Source organism: Myotis myotis, unplaced genomic scaffold (genome assembly GCF_014108235.1).
Source record: "Myotis myotis isolate mMyoMyo1 unplaced genomic scaffold, mMyoMyo1.p scaffold_m19_p_4, whole genome shotgun sequence".
NCBI classification, from domain to species: Eukaryota; Metazoa; Chordata; class Mammalia; order Chiroptera; family Vespertilionidae; genus Myotis; species Myotis myotis.
Window position 1 is genome coordinate 126,882,025 of NW_023416346.1, and position 13,615 is coordinate 126,895,639.

Below are 13,615 nucleotides of genomic sequence, written 5' to 3' on the forward strand. Positions count from 1 at the left end.
TGGATAGGTTACAAAATGGTTAACAAAAATAAGTTATAACCAATGAACACGGGGAATATAAATAAAAAGATACCAATTTAAATAACAATATTATAAAATATTTAGGAACAAACCTAACACAAAAAAATGTGAAGACCTTTGTGGGGAAAATTAGGTGTGGTGCCTGAAAGGACCAGGACTGTGCTGTCTAATGTAGCTGTTAGCTACATGTGCTTACTTCAATTGAAATATAAATCAATTAAAATTAAACAGCATTCAGGATTCAGTTCCTTAACCATATTAGCCAATTTCCAGTGCTCAGTAGCCACATGTGGCTACCCCACTGGACTGTGTAGATATAGACTATTTCCACCATCACATAAAATCCTATTGGACATCACTGGGCTAGAATATACTCTTTCGTCTCATAAAATTTCACTTAGAATGTGATCATTTAACACCGCTTATGTTCTACCCCCATAAAGGGAAGCATGACTTAGTAAGAAATACAGATTAAGAGTTGTAAATTTTCTTTCCTTTTTTAAAATATATTTTTATTGATTTCAGAGAGGAAGGGAGAGGGAGAGAGAGATAGAAACATCAATGATGATAGAGAATCGTTGATCGGCTACCTCCTGCACGCCCCCTATTGGAGATCAAGCCCACAACCTGGGCATGTGCCCTTGACCGGAATCAAAGCTGAGACCTTTCAGTCCATAGGCTGATGCTCTATCCACTGAGCCAAACCAGCTAGGGCATAAAGTTTTCTTAACTTCTAAGAGTTTTGGGGATTGTCTTTTGGGGGGTTTGGGGGGTCTTGCTTAGCATCTGAAGGCACCTCTGACAGGGCACCAACTATTTTGTGAGTCTTTTCATTATAAAAGCCACAAAGTCCAGATTATTTTGATATTTGTTCTTCCATAACAATGGCAGTAAGGATACAGGCATGGGACCCACGATTGGCCAATCAGATACTCTCTTTGAAGATCCAAGTCTTGGGTGAGCAACACAGAGATGCTGGAACAGCTTGGAGTTCATTCTGGCATGGGTAGTGGTGGCCTCTGGTATCTGGTGACCATGGATGGCGCCAGTGGTGATGATGCCAGTGGCAATATTAAGTACCTAGCAGTGACAGCATTTTAACCAGGCCAGTCATGTTCTGGGGTCCTGTTGTCCCCACCACTGAACAAACTCCATTCACCAGCCTTGCCTCTAAGAACTACCCATAATCTCCCCCAAGAAATTCCTTTTCTAAGTCACAAGGAGTTGATGTCTTTATTTGCAGCTACAGACTCTGAATGGTATGAAGTTCAAATGTCTCCTAGATTATCTAGTGCAAACTTATTGTGATTCATAATGTAAATGCAGGCAAATGGCATTACACCTCTCTTAACACTTCCTATCAGTCAGCTTATGCCCGTGGTCGGCAAACTGTGGCTCTCGAGCCACATGCGGCTCTTTGGCCCCTTGAGTGTGGCTCTTCCTAAGCCTTAGGAGTACCCTAATGAAGTTAATAACAATGTACCTACCTATATAGTTTAAGTTTAAAAAATGTGGCTCTCCAAAGAAATTTCAATCGTTGTACTGTTGATATTTGGCTCTGTTGACTAATGAGTTTGCCGACCACTGGCTTAGGCTAAGCCATGCTGTGGTAAAAAAAAAGAAAATAAGTGTTCCTTTTTCTCCACATCCTCTCCAGCACTTGTCGTTTGTTGATTTGTTGATGATAGCCAGTCTGACAGGTGTGAGATGGTACCTCATTGTTGTTTTGATTTGCATCTCTCGGATGATTAGTGACTTTGAGCATGTTTTCATATGTCTCTTGGCTTTCTGAATGTCCTCTTTTGAAAGGTGTCTATTTAGGTCCTTTGCCCATTTTTTGATTGGATTGTTTATCTTCCTTTTGTTAAGTTGTATGAGTTCCCTATAAATTTTGGAGATTAGGCCCTTATCAGTATGGAGTTTCCTTAAAAAACTGAAAATGGAACTCCCATTTGACCCTGTGATCCCACTTCTAGGAATATATCCCAAGAAACCAGAAACACCAATCAGAAAGGATATATGCACCCCTATGTTCATAGCAGCACAATTCACCATAGCTAAGATCTGGAAACAGCCTAAGTGCCCATCAGTAGATGAATGGATTAGAAAACTGTGGTACATCTACACGATGGAATACTATGCTGCTCTAAAAAGGAAGGAACTCTTACCATTTGCAACGTCATGGATGGAACTGGAGAGCATTATGCTAAGTGAAATAAGCCAGTCAATGAAGGAAAAATACCACATGATCTCACTCATTCATGGATAATAGAGACCATTATAAACTTTTGAACAATAATAGATACAGAGGCAGAGCTGCCTCGAACAGATTGTCAAACTGCAGCAGGAAGGCCGGGGAGGGTTGCGGGGCAGGAGGTAGGGGGGTAAGAGATAAACTAAAGGACTTGTATGCATGCATAGAAGCATAACCAGTGGACATAAGACATTGGGGGATAGGGGAGGCTAGGGGACTGTCTAGGGCGGGGGGATAAAATGGACACATATGTAATACCCTTTGTAATACTTTAAGCAATAAAAAAAAAAAAGAAAGAAAATAACCCCTACCCCTGAAATCTCAGTGGTTAAAAAAACCAAAGATTTATTTCTCACCTTAATGTCCATATGGGTCAGCTGTCGTTCCGGTTCCATGTCATCTTCCCACTGGACCCAGACTGATGAACCTAACCTAATGGAACAAACCCTGTCTGATATATTGCAGGTCTCGTGGGTTGAGAGAAACAGACCAAAATAATACCCCTGCTGGCTCTTAAAGTGTCCATCCATATGTCATTGGCCAAAGCAAGTTTTACATTTTGATGTACAATCTTTCTAAAGCAGTGGTTCTCAACCTTCCTAATGCCGTGACCCTTTAATACAGTTTCTTATGTTGTGGTGACCCCCAACCATAAAATTATTTTTGTTGCTACTTCATAACTGTAATTTTGCTACTGTTATGAATCGTCATGTAAATATCTGATATGCAGGATATATTTTCAGGGGGCCCGACCCCCAGATAGAGAACCGCTGTGAGGGGCAAGCTGATCTGAATGCTGTGGTGGTCTACAATTGTCCTCCTGGAAGGGTCATAAACTATTTGATCAATAAAACCATCTAACACAGCTCTTATGACTCAGGGCTTTGTTTTATTGATTTGGTAAGTTTCAAATTCCATAACATGAATTAAATTTATTTGGAATGGCCCTAGCTGGTTTGGCTCAGTGGGTAGAGCGTTGGCCTGTGGACTGAAGGGTCCCAGGTTCGATTCTGGTCAAGGTCACATGCCGGGTTGTGGGCTCGATCCCCAGTAGGGGGCATGCAGGAGGCAGCCGGTCCATGATTCTTTTTCATCATTGATGTTTCTAGCTCTCTCTCCCTTTCCCTTCCTCTCTGAAATAAATAAAAACATTAAAAAATTTATTTGGAATGCATTATTTTGGGTTTGAAACATTCATAATAGTAACACTTGATACAGTTTGTTAAAGTTCGATGCAGTGTTTCCAAAGTGTGGGGTGAAATATGCAGAACAGAAACATGGATGAACTCATATTGAAATCCCACTCCCACTTGAATAAAAATCAACTTTACAAAATTGCATTAAGCAGTTAACCTTGTGGCTTTGAGAGGAAAAAACAAACAAACATGTCCACAAGTAATGTAAAGCAGTGATACAACAGGGGAGAGATAGAATACAGAAAATTCATCGGATGAGCTAAGTGTGAAATTCCCCAGCCTAATGACGTAATGGAATTATGTGAGGAAAAGACTACTTTACAACAAGCTAAACAATTCAAAAGCACAATAATTTTATGCCAGAGGGTGTGTATGTGGAAGGAGATAGGCAGGGGAGGAAAAACTGAACCCCATATGTTGCTAAAAATTACAAACTTTACTTCTCACCAAACACAGTGACTCAAAGTCCTTAGTGATGAAATTCGATTAAACTCATCTTTGCCAACTAAATTAAGAAACGAGGGGAAGTATCCGTATTTCCTTTTTCTTAAGGAAAAAAAAATCATATGACCTTTATCTTGTAGATAATAGTTGAGCTTTTCTGCATTCAATATGTCAAGTTTTGCATGTGGTTAACCAAAAATAATCATTCACACAAAAGTTTGAAGAAGTGTAATTGTAACAGGTATAAATGTTAAGTTATTTGCGTAAATTCAGTTAAAGCTGCACTTTAAATAAAGGTCAGCACAGTTCCTTTGGTTAGTAAAACAACATTTATTTCTTGAGTTTTAAAAAAACAACTCATGTGAAAGAAGCCAGACACAAAAGAGCACATATGGTATGATTCCATGTATATGAAATGTCTGGAGCTGGTAAATCCATAGAGACAGAAAGTAGATGAGTGGCTGCCAGGGGCTGGGGGGAGCGAGGGACGGGAAGTGAATGCTAATGGGGGCTAGGTTTCTTTTTGGGATGGTGAAAGTGTTCTGAAATTAGATAACGGTGGTGGTTATACAACTTTGTGAATAGACACTAACAACTGCTGAATTGTAGAATTTAAATTAAAAAAACTGCTGACTTGTAACAAAACTAAATAAATGCACATGAGCTTTAAAAACCCTCATATGTTGCAAACAGTATATATATATATATATATATATATATATATATATATAGAGAGAGAGAGAGAGAGAGAGAGAGAGAGAGAGAGAGAGAGAGGCACATTTGAACCACCAACATACACTCAAGGACAGTCTGTAATACATAGGTATTAAGTCAACAACAACGAAGAAATCACCAAGCAATTCTTTCAACTATGTTCCTTATTAAATACTTGCAGGGTTTTCTGGCAAATAAAACCATGAACAAATAGAATTTTATTCTGACCTCCTTTTCCTTATTTGTCTGGTGAAAATGGTATTGAATACTGAAATGGAAAACAATGCAGAGAAAGGGAAAGGTCCTAAGACAACAAGACAATTGTCTATACCCTAGCATTTGAGCATATGTGGCCTGAGATTTTATATCTGACTAGAGCAGTGGTCGGCAAACTGCGGCTCACGAGCCACATGCGGCTCTTTGGCCCCTTGAGTGTGGCCATGAAGTTTCAACTGCACTGTATGTGCGCACCCACACGTGGTATTTTGTGGAAGAGCCACACTCAAGGGGCCGCAGTTTGCCGACCACTGGACTAGAGGCTTGATGCACGAAATTCATGCAAGAGTAGGCCTTCCTTCCCCCAACTGCTAGCACTGGCTTCCCTCTGGCACCCGGGACCGGGGCTTCCCTCACAGCCTCGGCATCATCCAGAAGGTCATCCAGAAGGACGCCTGGTCTAATTAGCATATTTATAGATGCTCACTCAAAGATACTACATGGGAAAGAAAAGCTCAAAAATATTCTGGGAAAAACATGCTTTCTCTTTTCCAATTCTTCATTCTTTCCAATCTCAAATTGTTTTGCCTGTTGTAAACTATAATCACTCCCTCTAAACAGGTTTTTAATTCTTTACATAAATATGCATAGGTATTGATATGTCATATTTCTGGCTATTATGGCTTTTTTAAGTGCATTAATTCAGTAAATATTTGTTGAAGGCTTTCCATGTGCCAGGAACTGTTCTAGGGTTGGGGATAATCTGTGAACTAAGAAGACAAAAATCCCTAACTCTATGGAATTTACAATTTGGTGAAGGGAGGGGGGTGGGAAACAGGCAATTAACAAACTAAGTAAGTAAAAAAGCGTTGTATCTAAATAGTGAATAAGCTCTACCAAAAAAAATCAGAAAGGGTACTTGGGGAAGGCATCACTGCCCAGGGTGACATCCGAGCTAGGTAAATTAAGTCATTGGGAATCTGGGATAAGAGCATTTGAGGCAGAAGCTGCAGCCGGTGCAAAGGTCCTGTGGCAGGTGTGTGCCTGGCACAGTCAATGACCAGCAAGGAGGCCAGTGACCTGCTGTAAGCCACATGAAAACAGTGTTTTCAAGAAGGAAGCAAGTGTGTAAATGCTGCTGATAGGTTTCAGGGATGAGAAGTGTCCCTTGCATTTAGCAACATGGAAGGTGGAGATGGTTGTGACCAAGACCAGTGGAGAGAGCTGTGCTAGCTGGGAACTTGGGGTTTCATCCAAAGGTGTTAAGTGGGAGGCAGAGTTCGCAGGCCCAATGGCTGTGGACAGGACAGCATTTTGCAAACTGGAACATGCGTAGGACTCATTGAGGGCTTTGTGACAAGGGCGATTCAGAGTCAGTAGGTCTGGATGAGGCCCTGCTGTCTGTATTTGCTCCCAGGTGATGCTGACACAGCTGATCCCAGGGCCTCACTGCGAATGGCAAGAGTGCAGGGCTGATTTTATCTGCAGTTTCTTTTCTGGGCACAGATCTAACCGGGAGCATATGTGGCAGCTCAAATCTGTGGCTTGAGAAATGGGGAAGAAACAGAGAGAAATGGGGAGCAATGATTGTGGATGGAAGCTTTGGCCCTGCTGGATGTGTGACTGAAAGAGGAAAGGGCCTTCTATGCAGAAATGCAAAGGCCAGAGCCCAGCACGCTGCCTGGCCGCCAGCTGACTCCTCTTCATCTGTCAGTGGTTCTGGCGGTCCCCTCCTGGAGGCCCCTCTGAAGAAGGCTGCTGTTTTGCTCCACTATAGGTATGAGGGAAGCTGGACACTGAATTGTACAGAGAGGTTCAGAATGACTCACTGAGGTAAATATCCAATGGAGATTCTGTCTCTAATTCTCTCTCTCAGTTCATTTGATTTTTTAATATATTTTTATTGAGAGGAAAGGAGAGGGAGAGAGAGAAACATCAGTGATGAGAATCATCGATCGGCTGCCTCTTGTACGGCCCCACTGGGGATCGAGCCTGCAACCTGAGCATGTGCCCTGACAGGGAATGGAACCATGCCTTCCTGGTTCATAGGTTGATGCTCAACCACTGAGCCATGCTGGCCGGGCTGATTTTTTTCATAATAGCTTTACAGACCATACAATTCACCCATTCAAAGCAATCAATTCAATGGTGTTTATTCACAGAGTTGTGCAACCATTATCACAATCAATTTCTGAACATTTTCATACCCCCAAAGAAACCCCCATACCCTTTAGCTTCTGTCTCATTTTTAAATGATATCAAAATCCATTAAAATGCCCGGCCAGTACTGCTCAGTGGTTGAGCGTTGACCTATGAACCAGGAGGTCACAGTTCAATTCCTCCGTCAGCACACAGGCCGGGGTTGCTGGCTTGATCTCTAGTAGGGAGCGTGCAGGAGGCAGCCAATCAATGATTCTCTCTCATCATTGATGTTTCTATCTCTCTCTTTCTCATTTCCTTTCTTAAATCAATAAAAAATATATTTAAAAAATAAAAAACAAACTGCTGGCAGGGTCGTTGTGAAGATTAAATGAGATGCTGTATGTAAAGTGCCAGGAATCTAGTGACTATGGTGGTAAAACATCCTTCGCCCTTCCTCTGAATGGATGGCTAACTTCAAGATTTGCCTGAAGGGACACAGCCTCTGTGAAGCCCTCCCCGATTCCCCTAAACCAGTGATGGCGAACCTTTTGAGCTCGGCGTGTCAGCCTTTTGAAAAACCCTAATTTAACTCCGGTGCCGTGTCACATATAGAAATTTTTTTGATATTTGCAACCACAGTAAAACAAAAACTTATATTTTTGATATTTATTTTATAGATTTAAATGCCATTTAACAAAGAAAAATCAACCAAAAAAATAAGTTCGCGTGTCACCTCTGACACGCGTGTCATAGGTTCGCCATCACTGCTCTAGACGCCTGCACCCCTGCCTCTCCGGTCTCTTAAAGTGGAAAATGACTACTGGCTACATGGCATTGGCGCTCCACCTGTATTCGTGGGTCCTGAGGCCTGGGATGGTGTCTTGTCATCTCTTTGCCCCCAGCACCTGGCAAAGTGTAAAGCAATGTGCAATTGTTACTGCATCGCCTTTCTGGTAACACACAGTAACATCTCTGGAAGCCTAATTTTAAACAATATTGCAAATGAGATTACATGAAGTCGTCATGGGTTCTCCCTTCAGGCTGTGGGCTCTTCTGAAAGCAAGAAGGTGCCTTCTAAAAATAAAGAAAGAAAGAAAGAAAGAAAGAAAGAAGGTGCCTTCTATAATCTAGGCCCTTACAGTAAATACCTCTGAGAGACAGAAAAATGTTTGAGTCAAATATTTTGCACTTACTGGTAAGTTATAAATAACAAAGCAATCTGACCTGAAAGATGAAGGCCGGCCCTTGCAAAGGCAGTGGAGCGCTGCCAGCCGCGGGCTTCCTGACTGGTCCTTGGAAATGGAAATGGGGAATGAAAGGAGCCTCTGATCTCAGGAAGGGCTGGGGAAGAGACAGAGCTGCAATTGTACCAAGTTTGGATTTGAAAGAAGTGACATGGACAAAAGGAGAGTGATGTGGGAAAATCCATGAAGAGAGCCTTTCTGCATTCAGGTATAACAACTGAGGTTTGTGCCCAGTGCAGAGCTGCTCCTCAGAACCATGGCAACCAGGATCCAGGCTATCCTTGCATGGCGCAGAGCTTCTGTGCTGTTTGTTATTTCTTATTATGGGCCACAAGTAGGGAACTTGGGGTTGGTTGTATTTTATGAAGCATCCATTTGCAATATTGCCAATGTATGGGAGGGAAAAATCATTTTTCTTCTACCCATCCAGGTTCCTGGCTGGGACTCTGTTACAAAAGACAAATTAACAAGAGGAAAGCACACACATTTATTTAACGTAAGTTTTACATGACACAGGAGCTTTTATAAGAAAATCAATACTCAAACGGTTAAACCTGAGTGTTTTTCTACTTGGTTTAATGAAGAGCAGAAAGTCATGAGAAAATGAGATAGAACAAAGGTTATGAGCCAATGGTAGTAATCTGAGGGAAACCTAGTGGGGCCTGTTCATTCCAGTTCCTCTCATCATGTCTCCATCTATGCTATAGACATAAGAATGGTCTTTTCCTTGGGTGTGGGGCAGGCACCTCTCACTGGTGGGTCCTATGACCTGCCTCAGGGGAGAATGGGGAGATCAGAGAGTCCTTCCTGCACCTGCCATTTCTCAAATTCCTTCAGCTTAAAATATTTTGGGGTAGCATGTCCTGAACCCCATTATCAAGGACTTTGTCAACCATAAGGATACAGGGAGAGCTGTCTTTGAGTCCTTGTGTTTGAAACCAGGTGTATGAAATTTGGGCCATTGGTATGGCCACTTAACTGGTGTGCCTGCATCCACCCTTGCTTTCTTCCCCATCTAACTTAACATAGAAGCCACAGAAATCCTTCCTAAAGGTCATTCAAATCTTATCACCACCAACTCCCTAGCTCCCATGCTTCCCCTCAAGCTTGGAAAACCCCCCAAAGTCCTTATCATGACCGAGGAGGCCTTCATGAATTCGATGGCCCTTTAACTTCACCTCTCCCCCTCTCCCCCTTTCCCCCTCTCCCCCTGTGACAATGCCTCAGCCTGTGGACCCTTGCTATGCCTCATCTTTGGCAACGATACCTTCCAGTCTTAGGTCCTTTTCCTATAAAAATGAGTGTAAATAAAAGATCCTTTACCCTACAAGCAATTAAAAACAAAAAAAAACCCCTTTGCCCTGGCTGGTTTGGCTCAGTGGATAGAGCGTCAGCCTGCGGACTGAGGGGTCCCAGGTTCGATTCCGGTCAAGGCCATGTGCCTTGGTTGCGGGCACATCCCCAGTAGGGGGCGTGCAGGAGGCAGCTGATTGATGTTTCTCTCTCATTGATGTTTCTAACTCTCTATCCCTCTCCCTTCCTCTCTGTAAAAAATCAATAAAATATATTAAAACATAATAAAATAAAATAAAATAAAATAAAATAAAATAAAAAACATCTTTGCCCTGGCCGGTTTGGCTCAGTGGATAGAGTGTCAGCCTGCAGACCAAAGGGTCCCAGGTTCGGTTCCAGTCAAGGGCACATACCTTGGTTGTAGGCTCCTCCCCAGTCCGGGCCCTGGTCGGGACCCATGCAGGAGGCAACCAATTGATGTGTTTCTCTTACATCTATGTTTCTCTCTGTCTTTCCCTCTCTCTTCCAATCTCCCTAAAAATCAATGGAAAAATATCCTCTGGTGAGGATTAACAAAACAAACAAACAAGTTAAAAGAAACAACACCTTTATTTTTAGGGAATAAAATATAGGATGTGAAAGAATGATTACCAATGCTTAGAAAACAAAATGCTATCTAAAGCAAAAACCCAGATTACTATTTTTCCCGGCTCTAGTTGCAATAGTCACTAACAAAGTTAATACAAAATGAGGAAGACTAACAAGATTTTTACGTCTTGGAGAGTAAAAGAATTTCCATTTCAGGCATTTCTGTCTGCAAATTTAGGTTGCAAAATCCCAGTATAAATAAAAACTACCCACAAAAAAAAACCCCAAACCCCAAAACACACACACACACACAAAAAAAAACCCTAACCAAAAAGCAAAGAGTGACATGAGCTAATCACATTTGGGTTTCACGTACTGTGCTCTTTTATACCCACTGAATAGTCTTTAAGATCATTCCAAGTCACATGAAACCACACTTTGTGAAACTTGAAGTTTTAGGTGACTTTGCAAGTTTCTCTTTAAAGGACTAATATGCCACCTCACAATAAACAGCCCTGGGAAGTCACAGGGAGAAAAGGGACCAAAATAGAATTCGCACTGGATGGCCTCAAGCGATTTCTTCAAAACCATTTGAAACACAAAGGCATTTTAGTTTTGAGCACCTTTGGGGGAATTCTGTCAGTGCGCTTAGGCCTTCAGGGTCTGGCAAAGCAAGTTAAACAAGTTGAGAGAAAAGAACTTATGCAAATGTGCAGGTCGTCTGGTTTGCAGATAACTCAGAAGTAAACTTGTACTCTTTTTATTTTTCAGAAATAAACTTGGTGAAGCGATTACAATTAACATTCTATGAATATTTACTTTAAAATATGTTTTATTTATTTCAGAGAGAGGAAGGGAGAGGGAGAGATGGAAACATTAATGATGAGAGAGAATCATCAATTGGCTGCCTCCTGCATGCCCCACACTGGGGGTTGAGCCTGCAACCTGGGCACATGCCCTGACCAGGAATCCAACCATGACCTCCTGGTTCATGGGGTCAATGCTAAACCACCGAGCCACAATGACATGGCATCTATGAATGTTTAAAAGAGGGGAAAAAACCAGCTGCAACCACACAGAAGGCTTGCTGTGTTTAAACAATTAAACCACTTGCTTAGACACTGTTTGCAAGGCCTCAAAGAAGTCATTTCCTTTTCAATTCATTTATTAGAGAACTGTTGGGAGAGTCAAAGGCTGAAGCAATGGCCTTCATCTGACTGATTTATTCCTGTTTTTCCATAAGTAGATTTGGAACTTCAGACCTAGAGGGGGGTCAGAGTATGCCACGCTGGGATATGCCATCCTGATATAAGGATCATTCTGAGTGGAAAGCGAATGAGAAAAAGCAGACACAGGATAAGCTTCCTGCCCTCCCCCTGAAAACAGAACAGAAATTCCCCTCATGAATTCCGTACCAGGAAGTGGGTAACAACCTTATCACTGGAGACGAGATGGCACTGAGACTACACAAATGACTAAATAACCACTACCTTCCATAGGTTCCCCATATATTTACTTTCCCAGTTTGCTGCCCCTAGAAACCGAAAGCCCCTTTCCTTTGTCTTCTCTACAAATGTATTGTTCTTTGTTAAAATGCCATATAAGCCCAAGTTCTAACCAGCCCTTTGAGTTACTCATCACTGAGTTTCTCCTGTGGGTATCATGTAGCAAGTGGTAATAAACTGGTTTTCTCTTGTTGATGTGTCTATTTCAGTCTAATTTGCAGCCTCCCAAGTGTTTTGTCCTCCCCTGCAGACCTAAAACACATGCCCTTGAAAACATGAAGACTCCCTAACATCAGAAACTAAAGGTCAGAGTTTAGTGGTTCTCAACCTTCTGGCCCTTTAAATACAGTTCCTCATGTTGTGACCCAACCATAAAATTATTTTCGTTGCTACTTCATAACTGTAATGTTGCTACTGTTATGAATCGTCATGTAAATATCTGATATGCTGGATGGTCTTAGGCGACCCCTGTGAAAGGGTCGTTCGACCGCCAAAGGGGTCGCGACCCACAGGTTGAGAACCGCTGTCATAGTTGAAGAGTTTACATACCCTGGAGACTTTGCAAAGAAAAAAAAACCATAACTCCTTCCACAAATCAAGGACTCAAAATAAAACACTGTAGGATTAGTTATAGGGTAACTTTCGTGGCTTAAGGGAGACCTGTAAACTGAGAAAAGAGGGAAAAATAACAAAGCTCTAGTTACACAATGTTAGAGCCTAGAGGCACTATTCACTTTGTCCTGCATCTCTAGGAACGTGTTTCTCAGAAGTCAAAGTAGCCTGGCCGGTGCAGCTCAGCTGGTTGGAGCATCGTCCAGTGCACTGAAGGGCCGCAGGTTCGATTCCTGGTCAGGGCACATACCTGGGTTGTGGGTTTGATGCCTGGTGTTGGTGCATATGAGGCAACTGATCGATATTTCTCTCTCACATCAATGTTTTTTCTCTCTCTCCCTATTTTCCTCTCTCTCTAAAAATCAATGAGAAACATGTTCTTGGGTGAGGATTAAAAAAAAAAGAAGTTAATATTGAGGCAGTCGCTGACAGTGAATTTGGAGGAAGAAAAGCTTCGAGCAGCTTGAGTTGGGCTACCTGTGGTTGTGTAGCTTGGGCAAGTCACAGCATCTCTGTGGACCTGTTTCATCACCTGTAAAGTATACAGAACAACAGTCTTTTCTTAGAACCATGAAAAGGGTCGAGTGAGAGCCTAGGTATGAGCAGTTCTCAACTGTGACAGCATCTCAAAATTACTCGAGAAATTAAAAAGAAGCCCGGCCCGTGTGGCTCAGAGGTTGAGCATCGTCCCAGGAGCCAAGAGGTCACTGGTTCCATTTCCGGTCAGGGCACATGCCTGGGTTGCGGGCTCGATTCCCAGTAGGGGCGTGCAGGAGGCAGCCTATCGATGTTTCTCTCTCTCTATCCCTCTCCTTCCATCTCTCTCTAAAAATCAATAAAAAAAACATATTTAGGAAAAAAATTAAAAAGGAAATGTTGATGCCTGGGTTGCAGCCCACAGATTCAGATGTGATTGTTCTAGGGTTGGCCCTCAGCCTCGGTAGAGTTTCAAAGTTCCCCAAATGATTCTAATATGCAGCCACTGTTGATAACTATCGGCCTATTGCTAAAGTAGCGCTTCTCAAACTATTTTGGACAGGATGACGTGGGGATCCTGCCAAAATGCAGGTTCGAATTCAGTAGCTTGGGGCCGAGAGACTGCATTTCTAACAGGCTCATAGGTTATGCTCTCAAACACTCTGAGGATAGCAAAGTACTATGTGGCCACAAAGCACAATGCAGACAGTCATCCACTCTCTAGCCAAAGCATCAACTTTTAGTGATAGTGGTGCGGACTTCAGCAAATGACTTCCTTAGGGATTTAAAAATAAATAAATAAATAAATATATATATAGTTATAGTTATATAGTTATATATAGTTATATATATAGTTATATATATAAATAAATATATATTTATTGATTATTGATTTCAGAGAGGGAGAGG